At 43.5% G+C, this 16,305-nt stretch overlaps 1 long non-coding RNA gene across 3 annotated transcripts in view; it reads right to left on the bottom strand.

Annotated features, from left to right (window-relative positions):
- The window catches only part of LOC144668677 (uncharacterized), an 85,841-nt gene that overhangs the window by 41,833 nt on the left and 27,703 nt on the right, over window positions 1-16,305 (bottom strand). For 2 of the 3 annotated variants that reach the window (XR_013573531.1, XR_013573532.1), the window contains exon 3: window positions 13,262-13,401. This is a non-coding gene — a long non-coding RNA (uncharacterized LOC144668677). Of the gene's footprint in view, window positions 1-11,724; window positions 12,624-13,261; window positions 13,402-16,305 lie in introns of those variants that run through there. The other variant, XR_013573533.1, reaches the window with a different exon arrangement.

The following is a 16,305-nucleotide window of genomic DNA, read 5'->3' as shown; positions in this document are numbered from 1 at the left end:
TGCTTTCAAAGTTCAGCTAAAGCTGACCCGAAATGAGATTTTCAATCTTCCTGTCTACTTCATTCAGAATGTTTATAAATACAGGCAGAAAAAAATACCTTGCAAAGGACAACTGTTTGAGGTTTTGTTTCGCCTCTGTATCCGCTAAATTTTTAATAAGACCTTGTAAAGTCTTTAGGCTGGAGGGATTTTGTGTTTTACAACATCAGATTTTATTAACTGGGAGACATCAATACATGGCCTGCCATTGTTGGGATCATATTCTAAACACTTCGTCCAAAGGGGATTTGGCATCTGGAGAAAAGGGGAAATAAACAAGCAAATACTGGAAACGCAAAAAATGGGCTAGTATCTTGGCTGCTGTTAATTCATCAGAGCTCAGGTTAGACCCTTGTCACAATAATTCTGACAAAATAATTTGCACCTAAAATGTTAACCCATCCTTTGTGGACAGCCTGTGTATTTCCAGCAATTTTATGATTTATAGAAAAATGAACACTTGCATTTATGCAGCACCTTTTACAACTTCAGAATGTCCCAAAGTGCTCTACAGCCACCGAAGTGCTTTTGAAGTGTTATCACTGTTGTGTGTAGGAAACATGGCTGCCACAAACAGCAATGTGATAACAACTGCAGAATCAGTTTTAATGATATTGGTTGAGGGATAAATATTGGAGAATTCCCCTCTCTTCTTCAAAATGGTGCCATGGGATCATTCACATCTACTTGAGAGAGAAGATAGGGCCACAATTTAACCTCTCATCCAAGAGACAGCATCTCTGACAGTTTAGCATTCCCTCAGTACTGCACTGAAGCATCAGCCACGTGTTCAAGTTTCCACAGTGGGAAGTGAATCCACAACCTTCTGACTCAGGGACAAGAATGCTGCCACAAAACCAAGGCTGACGCCTTTAGAATTTTAGGGTACAGCTGCCGAAGGTCAAAGTTCCTTCGTATACTGCTTCTAGGCAAGAAGCAACCTGGTTATTCGAAACAGTTATCTAAAAATAGAGCACCATGGAATCCAAGGTATGATTCCATAATCCCATGCTCCCAGTGGGGAATGATGCTCAAAGGGGGTACAGGTCAAAGGTGGTGCTACAACATGTAATTCTACTCACCGACACTCAGTCTCTGTGAGCACAGTTCCTCTGGCAGCAGAAGAACGGAATCACCCCTGCATTGACAGCATGTCAAGCACTTGCACGTGAACTTCAATGATTAATAAATATATCCTCCTTGTGTATGGAACCAAAACGGGGATGCAGCACTTGATTTTTCTGCTGAAACACTAACTTAACAGCAAGGCTTGTGAGGGTCACAGTGCTCCTAGAACCATAGAAAAGTTACGGTGCAGAAAGAGGCCATTCAGCCCATCATGGCTACACCAGCCATAAAAAGAGAAAAAAGAAGCTAGCCGCTCATTTTTAATCTCACTTTCCAGCACCTGGTCCGTAGCCTTGCAGATGTGTGAACAAATTGAAGTGATACATTAAGTTAGCCTGTCCTTTACAGGTTTCCCTCCATTTCAAAGCAAAGAGGCAAGTGCTAAGCCCTTCACCTGGCCTTTGTCTAGACATGGCAACTCCACCCCACCCCTTCCAGATAAAGGACATCCTGGAGGACCATGGATGGGTGTTCCTCCCGTTCATACATGAAGGTGTATGGAGATATTGCTCTTTGACAGCCATGTGCAAGAAGCTTCAAGTGGACACTTTTCTGCTTGCCCCTACTACCCTCAAAACTCTATAGATAGACCATTGCCATGGCAGCATAGAAAGACTAACTGCATGACCCCTTGTCAGCCATGACCATTCATCTGGGAGTCACGGGTTGGCTGCCCTCCACCAGCTGTGCCCCTCGGAGGCATCCACCCCCCTCCTTCATTTCATCCGTACCTCTGAGTGCAGCTGATGGCAAATGGCCCAGAATGAACAGTAGCTCCACACCTTGCGGAGATCTCGATGATATGAGACCTGTCAGTCAGGAACAAACCTGCTGTAATGCAGGCTTCACCATAGAGAGGAGAACACAAGTGAACATCTTTGACATCCAAGTTGCCTCATAATTATTTGCTGGTCCTTTAGTTGGCCGCATGTGCTGACCTTGAACTCCACCCACCTGAAAGGACCCTCCTCCCACCTTGAGGGGTCTCACTGACTGACCAACTGTGTGGTCAAGGTCAGTTTGGAAAAATGGTGTGCATCACCTTTCAAACTCGATCCACCACCTTCTACCCTCCCTCTGTCACCCACCAACTTCCCCCATCACCATAGACACCAAATATCATAATTCCTCTCCCCTCTGTCACTCTTGCACCTCCCATTACCTTGGGCCCCATCATGATCCACCTCCGCATGCCTTTCCTCCCCTCAGAGCCGATACCCTTTACCGTCCCTATGCCCATCCTGAGCCTGCACCCTCCCATTATCCAAGGCCCCTGTCTTGACCCCCTCCATGACCCGCCCAATGAGACAATCATCTACCAGACTGTCACCCTGAATCTGCCCCCCTGCCGCATCCCACTCTCGCCTCTGACTGCAACTGTTCCCTCCTGTCGTGCTGAGTTCTCCCCCCAGGACACCACTGTAGACGACACAGAACCTGCCCTCAAAGACACCTCACTGCACTAACCTGGATATTCTCCCCACCCCCTTCACCTGACATTCACCCCCACCCCCCCACTTCGCCGGGGACTCTCCCCACCCTTCCCTTATAGGCCTGCCTCTCCTGTTCAGCCTTCACCTCACCCTTCCATCCTATCCCCCATTTCCAGCCTTCACTTGCCTCCCTTCCACAGCCTTGCCACAGCGTTCGCTAACGGCACTCAATTCGAGTGAAGTTATGCGAGATTCCCAGGAGTTAAGTTGCCCTGGCAGTACCCAAGCTGAGTGTCAGTGAGCAGGTAATTGCTGAGTAAGTGCCACCTGATAGCACTGTCGATGACCCCTCCCATCACTCTGCAGATGATCGAGAGTAGACTGATGGTGCGGTAATTGGCCGAGTTAGATTTGCCCTTTTTGTGGACAGGATATACCTGGGCAATTTTCCACATTGTCGGGTAGATGCCAGTGTTGCTGTACTGGAACAGCTTAGCTAGGGTCGGGGCTAGTTCTGGAGCACATCTTCAGTACTATTGCTGGGATGTTGTTAGGGCCCATAACCTTTGCAGTATCCAGTGCCTTCAGCTGTTTCTTGATATCACATGGAGTGAATTGAATTGGCTGAAGACTGGCATCTGTGATGCTGGAGACCTCAAGAGGAGGCCGAGAAGGATCATCCACTCGGCACTTCTGGCTGAAGCTGGTTCAAATGCTTCAGCCTTCTCTTTTGCACTGATGTGCTGGGCTTCCCCCACCATTGAGGGTGGGGATATTTGTGGAGCCTCATCTTCCTGTTAGTAGTTTAATTGTCCACTACCATTCACAACTGGATGTGGCAGGACTGCAGAGCTTAAATCCGATCCATTGGCTGTGGGATCACTTAGCTCTGTCTATCGCATGCTGCTTCCGCTGTTTGGCATGCAAGTAATCCTATGTTGTAGCTTCACCAGGTTGACACCTCATTTTTAGGTATGCCTGGTGCTGCTCCTGACATGCCCCCCTTCACTCTTCATTGAACCAAGGTTGATCCCCTGGCTTGATAATAATGGTAGAGTGAGGGATATGCTGGGCCATGAGGTTACAAGTTGTGGTTGAAAGCAACTCTGCTGCTACTGATGTCCCACAGGGCCTCATGGATGCCCAGTTTTGAGCTGCTAGATCTGTTTGAAATTCATCCCATTTAGGTGGTAGTGCCACACAACACGATGGAGGGTATCCTCAATGTAAAGAACTGTGCAGTGGTCACTCCTACCAATACTGTCATGGACAGATGCATCTGCAACCGATAGATTAGTGAGGATGAAGTCAAGTAGGTTTTTCCCTCTTGTTGGCTCCCTCATCACCCAGTTCCCCACCTGGAGTATATATGTGCCCTTGCTACCCTCAGTGCTTCCTCCAAGTGGTGTTCAACATGGAGGAGCACTGATTCATCAGCTGAGGGGGTGGGGGCGGTGGTATTTGATAATCAGCAGGAGTTTTCCTTGCCCATGTTTGACCTGATGCCATGAGACTTCATGGAGTCCTGAGTCAATGTTAGGTACTCCCAAGGCAACTCCCTCCCGACTGTATACCACTGTGCCACTACTTCTGGTGGGTCTGTCCTGTTGGTGGGACAGGACATACCCAGGGCTGGTGATGGTGGTGTCTGGGACATTGTCTGTCAGGTATGATTCTGTGAGTATGACGATGTCAGGCTGTTGCTTGGCTAATCCATGGGACAGCTCTCCCCAATTCTGGCACAACTCCCTAGATGTTAGTAAGGAGGACTTTGTAGGGTCAACAGGGCTGGCTTTGCCATTGTCGTTTCCGGTGCCTAGGTCAATGCCAGATGGTCTGTCCAGTTTCATTCTTTTTGACTTTTCTTCAGCAATTTGATACAACTGGGTGGCTTGCCCAGCCATTTGAGAGGGCAGTTAAGAGTCAACCACATTGCTGTGGAGTCTCAAGTGGCACAGTCCTGGTAAAATGGTAGATTTCCCTCCCTAAAGGATATTAGTGAACCAGATGGGTTTTTGTGACAATTGACAGTGGTCATGGTCACGATTACTAAGACCAGCTTTTAATTCCAGACTTTTTCTTCATTGAATTTAAATTCCACCAGCTGCCATGGTGGGATTTCAACCCATATCCCCAGAGCATTAGCCTGGGCCTCTGGATTACTAGTCCAGTGACATTATCATTATGCCTCTTCCTCCTCCTCCTGTTCCTATGTTCCTAATGTTGGAAACAATTCACTGCAGGAGGGGCACAAGCTCAAGTGCTTGTCTCAAGTCTGCCAGCTTCCTGATCTCAGAAATATTGGTATGAAGGAAAAAGTGAGCAGGAGCTGGCGCTTTGCCAAGTGGAGGGACACTGATGTAACTGGCATGGAGGAACACCACATCTTGCTGATCAGTGCCACGAGGGACTGTGAGTTTGAAAAACCCTGATTGCCAACCCAGACCAGCTCAACCACATAACAACATGTCATTGCCAAGGGATCAGGGATGCCCAGTCACATATTATTATTATTCGAGGATCAGACTGTTTCAGATTCACACTCAAACCAATCTTAATCAACTAATTAAATCACAAAATATTGGAAACACTCAGAAGGTCAGACAGCATCTCTGAAGAGGGCAGCAATTAGTTATAATTCTGCCATTACCCTTAGCACCTTCTCTAGACCAATCTCTTGTTTCTTCACAGAATCACAGAATTGTTATTGTGTAGAAGGAGGCCATTCAGCCCATCGTATCTGCACCGGCTCTCTGAGCATTTTAACTTAATACCAATCTCCTGCCTTTTCCCCATAACCCTGCACATTGTTTCTATTTAGATAATCATCCAATGCCCTCTTGAATGCCTCAATTGAACCTGCCTCCACCACATTTCCAGGCAGTGCATTCCAAATCCTAACTACTTGCTGTGTGAATAAGTTTTTTCTCACCTCACATTTGCTTCTTATGCAAAACACTTTAAAACCATGCCCTCTGGTTCTCGATCCGTTTACAAACGGGAACAGTTTCTCCCTATCTACTCTGTCCAGGCCCCTCATTATTTTGAAAACTTCTATCAAGTTTCCTCTTAGCCTTCTCCTCTCCAAGGAAAACAGTCCCCACTTCTCCAATCTTTCCTCATAACTGAAGTGTCTCATCCCTGGAACTATTCTCGTAAACCTCTTCTGCACTCTCTCCAACGCGTTCACATCCTTCCTATAGTGTGGCGCCCAGAACTATACACAATATTCCAGCTGAAGTCTAACCAGTGTCTTATATAAGTTCATTATAACCTCCCTGCTCTTGTACACTATGCCCCTTTTAATGAAACCTAGAATACTGTATGATTTAGAAACAGCTCTCTCTACCTGTCCTGCCACATTTAATGACTTATGTACATATACACCCAGGTCTCTCTGCTACTGCACACCCCTTAGAATAGTATCCTTTATTTTATACTGTCTCTCCATGTTCTTTGTACCAAAGTGTATCACTTCACACTTCTCCACATTCAACTTCATCTGCCACCTATCTGCCCACTCCACCAATGTGTCAATGTTCTTTTGAAGTTTTACACTGCCCTCACAGTTTATAATTCTGCCAAATTTTGTGCCGCCCACAAACTTTGAAATTGTCCCTTGCACACCAAGATCTAGATCATTTATATACATCAGGAAGAGCAAGGGTCCCAATACCAACCCCTGGGGAACTCCACTACAAACTTTCTTCCGCCTGAAAAATACCCATTTTTCCTGTTTCCTATCCCTCAGCTAATTTTGTTTCCGTGTTGCTACTGTCCCTTTTATTTCATGGCCTATAACTTTCCTCACAAGTCTGTCATGTGGCATTGTATCGAATGCCTTTTGGAAGTGCATAAACACCACATCAACGGCCTTGCCCTCATCAACCATATCTGATACCTCTTCAAAAAACTCCAGCAAATTAGTTAGGCACGATTTTCCTTTAACAAATCCATGCTGACTCTTCCGAATCAATCCATATTTTTCCACGTGACTATTAATTCCATCCCAAATAATTATTTCTAGAAGTTTCCCCACCACGGAAGTTAAACTGACTGGTCTGTAATTGCAGGGCAGATGTTTACAACCTTTTTTGAACAAGGGCGTAATGTTTGCAATTCTTCAGTCCTCCGGCACCTCCCCCGAATCCAGGGAACATCGACAGATTATTGCCAGTGCCTCTGCAATTTCCACTCTCACTTCCTTCAATATTCTTAGATGCATCTCATCCGGTCCCGGTGCCTTATCAACTTTAAGTGCCGACAGCTTATCCAATACCTCCACTTTATCAATTTTAAACCCTTCCAGTGACTGAGTTTCCTCCTCTGTCACCATGGCCTGGGCAGCATCTACCTCGTAGGTAAAGACAGATGCAAAGTATTCATTTAACACCTCAGCCATGCCTCTTGCCTCTATGGGTAAATCCCCTTTTTGGTCCCTAAATAGCCCTACACCTCCTTTCATCGCCCTTTTACTATTGATGTGATTATAGAATATTTTGGGATTTGTTTTTATGTCAGCTGCCGGTCTTTTTTCATAATTCCTCTTTGCTTCTCGTATTTGCTTTTTCACATCCCTTCTGAACCTTCTGTATTCAGCTCGGTTCCCATTGTATTTGCTACCTGACACCTGGCGTAAGCACACTTTTTCTTCTTTAACTTAATTTCTATCTCCTTTGTCATCCAGGGAGCTCTGGATTTGTTTGTCCTACCATTCCCTTTTGAGGGAACATACCTTGACTGTGCCCAAACCATCTCCTCTTTGAAGGTAGTCCATTGTTCAGCTACTGTTTTACCTGCCAACCTTTGGTTCCAGTCTATCTGGCCCAGCTCCGTTCTTGCCCCATTGAAGTCTGCTCTGTGCCAATTGATTATTCTTACTCTGGATTGACCAATATCCTTTTCTGCTGTGATCCTAAATCTTATGATACAATGATCACTGTCCCCTAAATGTTCCCCTACTGTCACTTGATCTACTTGGCCCATCTCATTCCCAAGAACCAGCTCTAGCAGTGCCTCCTTTCTTGTTGGACTGGACACATACTGCTATAGGAAATTCTCCTGAACACAATCTAGGAATGCTTGTCCCTCACAGCCCCTTACACTACCACTATCCCAGTCTATATACGGGTAATTAAAGTCCCCCATTATAACTACCACATGATGTTTACACCTCTCTGTAATTTCTTTGCAGATTTGTTCCTCTATCTCCTTCCCACTAGCTGGTGGTCTATACATTACACCGAGCAATGTAATTGCACCCTTCTTATTCCTTAGCTCTAGCCAAATCGATTCTGTGCTTGAATCCTCTGACACATCCTCTTTCTCCAGTACTGCAATACTCTCTTTAACCAAAAACACCACCCCTCCTCCTTTTTCCCCCTTTCCTATCTTTTCTGAACACTTTGTAAACAGGAATATTTATCACCCAGTTCTGCCTTTCCTTAAGCCAGGTCTCCGTTATCGCCACAACATCGTAATCTCACAAGGCAATCTGTGCCTGTAACTCCCCAATTTTATTTACTTGTCCCATTACCAACCCCTTTTGCCTTGCACCATCATCCCTTTTGTCATTTTGTCAATTTAATCTCTCCTGCCTTCTACCCTGCAGAGACCGTCCCTTTTGTTCTTCCCCCCTCTATCCTCTTTCTCAGCCTCTGTACTTGCCTCAAAACCTGACCTATCTCTAACTTATCCCAGTTCTGATGAAAGGTCATTGACCTGAAATGTTAATTCTGTTTTTCTCTCCACAGATGCTGCTTGACTTGTTGCATATTTCCAGCATTTTCTATTTTTATTTCAAGTTTCCAATATCTGCAGTATTTTGCTTTTATAAACAATGTACCTTATCAGTACTGTCATGGTAGAGTCTAGCAACAAGGAGACCAGGCATGGCAGACCTCCATGGGGGTGATAAATTTGATTTTTAAAAATCAATATTATTGATCAAGGCTTTTCAAATTACTACAGAGGATTGTTCTGAACAGAAAGTATTCCCTGTGGACTTGCTTTCCCCCTTTAATCTCACGCATTCCTTTATTGAGCAGCTGGAGAATATTATGTCTGCCTTTTTAAATTGGTCTATTTACCTTTGATCAGAGAATAGGATGGTCATTAACACAGAGTAAACACAGTGACCTTGAATTTACTCAGTGTGAATATTATTGTGCAAGTGTTTAAGATGATTGTATCAATTCCCATCTCTGATATTTTAACAGAGGTGCTTCAAAAGATTAATATCTCAATCACAGTAGCAGATAAAGCAACTTTAAAGCTTGTCCATTTAACCACTAACCAAAACTGTGAGGCTCCCCAATTATTTTTTTTAAAAGGTTTTTTGGATTGACAATGTCAAATTTCCAATAATTGTCTGGTAGAAGGGGAGAACCAAGCAATCTCCTATTATTATCATATTTAGCTGCCAGCGATAAAACTGACTAAAATGTTTTTATTTTGGATACCCATCAGCGTGTTGGCAAATATTGATCTTTTCTCAATTTAAAACAATGTTTAGTTCATATTTGTTGAGGCTACATTTAAACATGAGCAAGCCAGAGTAACAATATAACCGGCAGGTGGCTCCTTTATCTTAAACAAAAACAGAATTACCTGGAAAAACTCAGCAGGTCTGGCAGCATCGGTGGAGAAGACAAGAGTTGACGTTTCGAGTCCACATGACCCTTCAACAGAACAGTTCTGTTAAAGGGTCATGTGGACTCGAAACGTCAACTCTTTTCTTCTCCAACGATGCTGCCAGACCTGCTGAGTTTGTCCAGGTAATTCTGTTTTTGTTTTGGATTTCCAGCATCCGCAGTAGTTTTTTGTTTTTGGCTCCTTTATCTTGTTTCAGGAAAATACTTCATAAATAGCGATAAGCATTAGGGATTCTTGCATAGATAGATGTGTGATATAAAGGAAGATTTTCATCTATGTAACAGCTTATCGTTAAAACAGCTCAAAGTGCTTCACAGTTTGAATTACTTAAATGTACAGTGACTGCATAGGGTTGCCAACCCTCCAGGATTGGCCTGGAGTCTCTAGGAATTGAAGATCACTCGCTGTGTGCAACCCTGGAGAAAAATCATAGGGACATTAAAAAGATAGTTTTTTTTTGTCTTTTTCTTTGAATATTTCTCATTACAGGATATAAAAATATTGAAAATGGAGGGGGGGGGTGCATTTGGCTGACAGTCAAGTATCATCCAATTAGGTAATGAGTCTTTTTGCTTTCCATTGGCATAGGAAGGCAGTACGTCACAAGGATGGATGTGTTGGCTAATGAATGGATGGAGCATGGGGGCAAGTTGAGATGAAATCTCTGGGAATACACTTAATCACAGGTGCCAATCCTACTTCTTTAGTAGCTAAACATAGAAACCATTGTACACCAACAACAAGCTACGAGATGGTGGGTGATGTTACTCATGGAAGAAATGTTGGCCGGCGTACTGGGAAAACTCCCTGCTTTTCTTCAATTCTTGCAACATCCACCAACTTTGCCTCAGATCAACATTTTATACAAAACACCCCTCAGTACTGGACTGGAGTTTATTTAAAACAAGTTGATGCCTAATTAAAATTACAAAGAGATGTCATGCAAATTAATTCAGCATAGATGAACATCATAAACATTAATTTCTAGACATATTTCATTTTAAAAGAATTGGAATCATTTAAAAACAAAGCAAATAAGCGCTGATACAAAAATCACTGCTGTCTTCCTCTATCATAAGACAGCTAAAAGGTTTTGTTTTCGTTAATTTAAATGATTAATAATAGATTATAAGCCACCACCATTTACTGAAGAGAGGGTTTAAAACAGCTGTATCTGGTAAATTACAGGAAAAAGCATCAAAAGGCTTTGTTCCTGCTTCATTTTCAATCATTAATGCTCAAGTTTGCAATTAGATACCATTACCAGTTCAAAGAGCTCTCCCTTTCCATACTCTGACTATCATTCATTGAAACTACACTGCTAACTTCTGCAAAGAACATAATTCACAACTTTATGGAATGGGAAAAGAGAGAGGATGAAGGAGGCAGTTGCTTTGGGTTGATGGTAATCAAGGTGACAAATTCTTTTGGTTGGAATTGAAACACTCTTCCATCTAGTCTCAGTGCCAGGCCTTCTGAAGCAGTGTAGAATGGTAGCTCTTCTGGCCATCACTTATTTGCTCGCCGAGTTTTCAAACCACGCTTTAGAGTGGCACCTCAAGTCAAGGTTGTACACTTAACACAGAAAAAGAATTAACATTTCAGGTCAATGAGCTGGATTGGTTCGGATGAAAGGTCTTCGACCCGAAGCATTAACTCTGTTCCCGCTCCACAGACATTGCCAGATCTGCTGAGTATTTCCAGCATTTTCTGTTTCCATTTCAGATTTCCAATATCTGTAGTATTTCGCTTCTGCATTTTGAGTGCTGTTGATTCATGACATTCAGATTTGTACCTAAAGCACCATTAATGGCTTGGAGAGAGAGGAAACATCTTGGTTTGAAGGGAGGGGGATTCCTCATTCTGCTTTTGCCTCTCGAGGTTTCATCCACATGACCAGGAAGCTGTTTTGCTTTCCTCTCCAGTGTAGGGATATATTGTACAAGTGCATTTGTAAAAGGCAATTTTACTGATGGGCAATGAGCTTAAAGAATTTTTTTAAATGTTGGCCCATTTCTTCCAGGTCATTGGAGACCGGGGGCAGACTTTTTTGCTCATTGGGCGGGTCCCAGATGTGCAACTCAAGATGCACGTCAGGAACTCAGGCAATGACTCTTAGTTATAGTCGGAGACTTCAGACAGTTTCTCAGTACTTACTTGAATAGTTACCCAGGAAATATTAGGCAGAAAAATCCTAGTCTAATTCCTAAGTAACTATACAGCTGACCATCCAACCACAAACACTGACCCCCGACCCATCGACTACCCCCGACCCCCCCAACTCTTCCCCCGATTTCCCAATCCCCCGACTTCCCCCCTAACTGACCCAACTACCCTTGCTGACCACCCCTGACCCAGCTACCCACTCACTGACCTGCCACCCTACTCACCGACCACCTCACCCACCTGCCACCCTACCCACTTACCCGCTTACCTCACCCATCTACTCACCCTACACTTTCACTCATTCATCCATTAACCAGCTGGACATTTAAACTTGCCTTATCGCAGTTAGGGCGTGTATTCTGCACTGATTCTCTTCGCTGCTCTCTTCATAGATTCCTGCGCTGAGGGAGTTCTTCTGCATTGTGGATCAGAAGTCTGGCCTTTTTAAATATATCCAGGTAAGTGGGTAGTTTTCAGTCTGATTAGTGTCGGACGGAGCAGTTCCAACTCTGATTAGAAGATTTGGGCTGTTAAGATTCAAGAATCATAGCACAGTGCTACAGCATACGTAATGATGGAGAAACCTCACTCTGCTGAAATGATCACTTCTGGTCCAGGAGTCTAATCACAGCCAGACTGATGAAATTCAGATTGGTTCTCAGCCAGGTAAGGTTTCCTCTACAAATTGGATGTAAGTCTATGTCACAAAACTGCCACTGATAGAAACAGTGAACAGTTGCCCTCATTGGAGTCATTAGGGTCTTTGGGGTGTGAATTGGAAACATCATACTCATGTCGTAGTGCCATTTGTTTGACGGTGATGTTGGAACATGATAGAGGGAACATTAATCTGCAAACAACCTAAGCTATTCCTCACCTGAAAGTGACTTAAATTCAGAGCAAAACAATGTTCTATTTTCCACCACTGACAATCTAATCATACTAGCTGGACGTCACTTAACCCTCGCAGCACTGCAGACAGGTTACCACATTTGAAAGCTGTCAAGCTCTGGGCCACAGACAAGTTTACTTGCTGGTACAGGTTCTTCCCGTTTTTATTCTTTAAAGGAAATCAAGGATCGATTCCATCTCTGATGCACCCGGTTTAATTTCCAATCTCAGGGCTTTCAAGCTGATTGAAAAGCACCATTTCAACCAAAGAAAATTTGAAAAGCGTAGTCTTGTTTCCACCTCCAACACAACCTAAAGAAGGTCAAAGGGAATTTTTAAAAATTGAAAGTTTCATGATGAAAGAAGGAGAAGCAAGATAGAGGAAAACTAGAGGTGGTTGGAAAAGAGATGAAGGGGAAACTACCTCATAAAGGTACACAAGATACAGTATTCAGCGGAACAGAAATCGGTCGTCCTGAACACTATTATGGATTAAATTATAACTGCAGAATGAGAGAATCCCAGGCACAAATTGGTGAAGGGCAAATTCAGGGAGTGTTTCTTGACAGAATGATTAATCAATACCTGGGTAACTGAGTGAAGAAAAAGCTCTGGAGTGATTTAAGAAGCAGTTAGACATTGTGATGAGGCTATCCAAGGTATCAATGGAAATAAAGGTAGTGGGGCCAAATGGCCTTCCTCATCTGAATTTATCAGCATAATAATGCAGCAAACAGCATAAAGCTACTCTTGACATTGGAGCAGCTTTGTTATGATAACACTCGTGTTCATTTCATCATCATGGTGGTGAGCTGAAAACCACCTGCCTCAGCAGATGGTCAAATCCCCGGAGCCAAGTGTTAAAGAGAGTTATAACAGATTCATGGTTTCAAAGGAAGATAGCCATTGGAATTATGTAGTAGGACACGCAAACATAACCTCTCTGTTACCTGCAAATTGCAGAGTAGTTGTGTTCACCTCCAGTAACAATCTAGAACGTCAGGGGGAACAGGACACTCACAATGGCACTGGCATTTGTGGGACGGTCTCCTTGTTGGACTCCTGCCCACATCAGAAGCTGGTAGAGACACTAGAAGAGAAAATAAGAAAAATACGTTACCATCATCCTTTAACACTGTGACCTCAAGAATTCACAATGGTTAACAACATGACTCTCAAGCCTCTTGCCCTCCTTTGATCTTTTCATTGAGAACTGCTGAAGCAACACTGATCTGCTTCTCTCCTCCCCGCCCTCAGTCTCATTTGTCTTTCTGTTGTGTGGTGCAAGGACCTTTATCTGGCTGAAACCAAAAGAGCGATGACCAGATTCCGCTTCCTTTGAAAACAAAGTTCTGATGAATGATTTTCACCCGACATGTTAACCTGTCTTTTCTCATTTCCGGTGCTGGGGGAGCACATTTCCAGCATTTCCTCATTTTACTTCAGATAATGGAGCTGCACCCATTTTCATAAAACAGATCAAATAACTCTCTCAGCTAAAACGCAGGAGAAAATATTAATATAAACTGCAATGGAACTGTTGCAAAAATGAGAATATTCTGACAATTACAAAATTGAATATAAATCTCTCATTTTATTACCAAATTGCTTTCATAAAAATGCACAGATGTAGGGTCAAGAAGGCAAAAAAGCAGGGTCAAGAGGGCATAGGATTAGGGTCAAGAAAGCTGTTTTGTATCTGTAAAATGTGATTTCGAGAGAAATGTCACGAAACAGTTATTCGGAATCGGTTGTTATGGTTAGTTGTTAAGACTAGGACCCCATACTTGTTTAAGGAACAGCTTCATGTTGTGGAAGAAAGATGATAGGGTCATAATGGTAAGATCAAATAGGCTGAAGTACTTCATTCATCACCATCATCCTTCAGTAAGGAGTAAGTCAAAACCACTTGGACCAATAGACACGTTCCTTCCGGCAGACTTTGTACAAACTGCATTGCCCACTTTATTTAATGTTCTGAGGAAGATGAATAATCACAAACAACAAAGAGTTACAGATAAAGTTTTGTGAAAATTATCTCTGACCCACTGAGATCATCAAAGAAAAACTCGAGGGTATCAATTTAATATTATGATCTGCATCACACAATCATATTCCACAGATAACAATTCTTTGATTCCAACTGTGCAAGAACACAATAACAGTCAGGCATAAGCAAAGGCCATACAACCTGTTGAAGCTCAGTCCTCACAAAACCCTAACTCTCCCACCGCAGCTCAACCCTCACATACCTTAACTCTTCCAATGAAGTACATCTCTCACATACTCTAACTCTTCCATTGAACTTATCCTTCTAGCGTCCTACTTCCCCAACACACAATAGTTCTTTTGCTTCTGTTTGCTTGACAGATTATTGCAAGCATTAATCACAGTGAGTAAGGTTCTCCATTATGAATTTTTTAAAAGTGATCTTTTCACTTACTTCCATTTATTTCCTCTGGCCATACTTTCCTGACTTACTAATATTCTGCGTTTGCATTATCTATCTAATGTTTTATATACTTGAGGAGGTCCCCACTTAACCTCCTTTCTTTTAAGCTGTCAAGCTTTAGTTTTGCCAAGCTTTCTTCATAGCTCACTTATTTCATACTTGGCATCACTTTGTTGCTTTTCTCTGCACGGTTTCAATTCCATATAGATTGCCCTTTTAGCATGGCGGCCAAAACGGAACATAGTGATAGCACAGGAATCGATGGCTACAAAATTGTTGACACTGCATGTTTGAGGCTCCTTAGCATTCAGTATGGTGGGTGGCATGCATGCACACATTTCACACTACCCGCCATATTTCTTAAGGCCAAAGGAGAAGCTTCCAGGGTCCCTGCTTAAAAGAAGTGTTAAGCCCATTACAAATAGAGCGTCTTCTCCTGCTTAAGGACACTTTCTTGAAATTGGGCAGCACTGAACATAGCCGGCACTGGTCCTGCTGCACTCAGGATAACCAAGTTAACATACGGCCTAACCAGTTGTCCATAAAGGGTCCTCCACGGCCAGCCAGCAAAAAGATAAGTTAACTTACTTGAATGTGCAGCCAGTGGTAGTAGGAGTGCTCTTCACATCTCAACAGTCATGAAGACTGCTAATGGCCCCTGCTCAGCCTCTCCTGATTGTTTTCACCCCCTCCAGAGTCATTGGGCGGGGTTTTCCGCACCCACCCACCGCTGGGATCATCTGGTCCCTCCGCAGGTCAATGGGCTTCTGGTTGGGGTGCTACCCCCCACCCACGGTGGGTCCCGCCCACAACGGGGCCGGAAAATCCCAGCCATAATCTAGGCTGACCCTCCATCACAGTGCTGACGAAGTGCTGCACTGTCAGAGTTGCCATCTTTTGGAATTGGTATTAAACCAGGGCTCCAACTGTCCTCTCAGCAGGATATAAAAGATAAAAGCAAAATACTGCAGATGCTGGAAATCTGGAACAGAAACAAAAATACCTGGAAAAACTCAGCAGGTCTGACAGTATCTGTGTAGCCCTCTCAGCAGATGCTGTCAGACCTGCTGAGTTTTTCCAGGATATAAAAGATCCCATGGCACTATTTAAATTCAAGTAGGAGAGTTAACCACCCGCCTCAACCCCCCCATGTCCTGCCCAAAAGTTATCCCTCAACCAGTATCAATGAAGCAGATTATCTGGTCATGATCAAATTGATGTTTGTGGGAGCTTGCTGTGTGCAATGCAGCAGCCACATTTCCTAAGTTACAAAATTGACTGCTCTTCAAAAAGTACTTCATTGACTATGAGGCACTTGGGACATCCTGGAGCTGTGAAAGGTGCTATAAAAACGCAAGTCTCCCCTTCTTCTTTCACCTGCCTTAATCATCTCCTTATTCCTGCTCATCACTTGATCGCCCCTTTGTGGACTCTTTAGGAGGTTTTGTTCCATTAAAGTTACAAATTAAGTGTAAGTTATTGGCTTGGACACAGATTCCAACACCGGAAACAACACAGTGACACTTGGCAGCTTCATGTGCG

The sequence above is a fragment of the Cetorhinus maximus genome, chromosome 27 (assembly GCF_964194155.1).
Source record: "Cetorhinus maximus chromosome 27, sCetMax3.hap1.1, whole genome shotgun sequence".
NCBI lineage: Eukaryota > Metazoa > Chordata > Chondrichthyes > Lamniformes > Cetorhinidae > Cetorhinus > Cetorhinus maximus.
Note: the sequence above shows the minus strand (reverse complement) of the source record. Positions and strands in the feature narration are given on the sequence as shown.